The sequence below is a fragment of the Phoca vitulina genome, unplaced genomic scaffold (genome assembly GCF_004348235.1).
Source record: "Phoca vitulina isolate PV1807 unplaced genomic scaffold, GSC_HSeal_1.0 scaffold12, whole genome shotgun sequence".
Taxonomy (NCBI): Eukaryota; Metazoa; Chordata; class Mammalia; order Carnivora; family Phocidae; genus Phoca; species Phoca vitulina.
Window position 1 is genome coordinate 32,939,321 of NW_022589715.1, and position 2,094 is coordinate 32,941,414.

Genomic DNA, 2,094 nt, shown 5'->3' on the forward strand with positions numbered 1-2,094 from the left:
CTCAGTTGGTTAAGCATCTGCCTTCGGCTCAGGTTATGATGCCGGGGTCCTGGGACTGAGCCCAAGGTCAGGCTGCCTGCTCAGCGGGGAGTCTGCTCCTTCTGCCCCTCCACCCGCTCATGTTCTCTCTCATATAAATAAAATCTTTAAGGTGAAAAACAGCATAATTAAGGCCTGAGATACTTCAGTAAGAATTATCAAAATAAAACAGAGCTAACTCATCTAAGTCACTGCATCCACAAAGAACAGGCTGCTATGGAAAGAAGAGTAATAAAAGAACAAGATATTGTTTGGGAAATTAAAAAAGAAAAAACATGGCCAAAATAAAAAAAAAATCTATAGAGGGCTAAGCAAAAGAATGGTTAAGACTGGAAACGAATTTTTCTTTCTTTTTGCTGCAAAAAAGCTTTATTGTTTCCATTTGGTCCAGGCTTGGGAGAGGGCTCCAGGGTGGCTAAAAAGCTGCCTCGTGGCTTCAGGGAGAGGCCCTGGCACCAGCCCTGGCATCTGGGTGGGAGGACGCCAGAGGGGCCCCTCAAAGGCTGCTGGGCCCCTCATCGTGTTCGAGGGTGAGCCTCTCCAAGAGATCCTCGCCCAGCCCGGCCTGGGGGCCAGCCGGCCTGTGGAGGTGAGTTAGGTGGCGGCACATCTTCTTGGTTACTTTCTCATCGTGGTTCTCCAGCAAGTCACAGAGATGGGGGCCTGTGTGTGCAGAACCCAGGGCGTGCAGATCCAGACCCGCCTGGTTCGGGTTCCTCTCCAGAACCGGGGCGGTGTCCGTGGTGTCCAGGGTTTTCCAGCACTCCTCTTGGGACCGCTTCCGCACATCCTGGGAGAAAGCACAGCCTCCTCACTGATTTTGCATCTTCAAGAGACGCTCATCCCCGTTGTGCTTCTCCTCAGCCAACATGCAGAAGAAGTGGCCCGCGCCCTCCAGAGCCACATCGTCGAGGTCAACATAGAAACCTGGAGAGAAGCAGGTGTAGGAGACCTGCAGATGCATGCTGACCACGCGGGTGACGGCGGCCTCCACCTCAGTGGAATAATTCTGAGGAATCTAGGAGCTCGTGGTTGATCGGTAATGAGGAGTTAAACTCAAAATAGCATGTTGGCTCATCCCGGAGGCAGAGGATGGCCGAGAAGATGGCTCTGAAGGTTGTCATTGGAAAAGTTAGAAGGGGGTCGGAGGCTGGTAGAAGGAGAGTCCCTGGGTCTGTTCCGTCCAAACACTGTTGAAGCAAGAGACAGATTGGCAGGACCTCAGGGCGCACTGCCGGAAACCAAATTATTTTTGTATTGGATTGCAATGCAAGTTACAGCACACTCTAATTGACTAAAAAAATCATTGTATACTCAGAATGGGTCACTATCTTGGTGGGAAAATTATACCTCAATAAAGCCATTATAAACAATAGCCCAGCCCCCTCAGCCTTAAGAGGGATCATTCTGGGGCATGTTTCCCACACTGCTGTTCTCCAGAGATGTCCCATGGGCTGAGCTCCAGCTCCATGGTAGCAGTTGGCTTAACACACACTCCTTGTTGGTTGCCTTCCTTCCCAACATCACCTCCTCCCCAAACTGTGTAACCAAAAAACTACTCGTGGTAGAATCCTTCTCTTAAGGTCTATTTCTGGAAGAACCCAAACCAAGGGCAGAATATTTTTTCATTTTGCTGCAAGTTAAGAAGAAGTGGTCAAGTTGGTGCAAGGATCAGGGTTACTGATGACATTTCAATAGAATGGTCAGGGAAGCCAATCTGGGGAGGAGCTTGGTGATGAACAGAAAGGGGATGTTAGTTGAAAACAGGCCAAGAAAAGGCATGTCACAGATGGTAGGTTACCAGGGCAATGAGAAGCCCTTGCTAACACTCAGGATGCAATTTCTTCATGTGGCTTACGCTTGAGTATGACAAGGAGGACAGCACTTCCCTGATGCAGGGCAGCTGTCGGGAAGCCGCAAGCACCTTTGTTCAACCACCAGGCCGCTGACTTAGAAATAAGCCCTTGGATTACAATCAGATTAGAAACTTTATTTTTGCCGCTTCGAAGAAACCTCCCCTTTCACAATGCACACTAGGCAGGAAGAAAGCAATTG

At 49.5% G+C, this 2,094-nt stretch overlaps 1 pseudogene; it reads right to left on the reverse strand.

The window, feature by feature from the left end:
• Positions 1-356: 356 nt before the first annotated feature.
• LOC116636449 lies at positions 357-1,117 on the reverse strand (annotated as a pseudogene).
• Between the last annotated feature and the right edge of the window lie 977 nt (positions 1,118-2,094).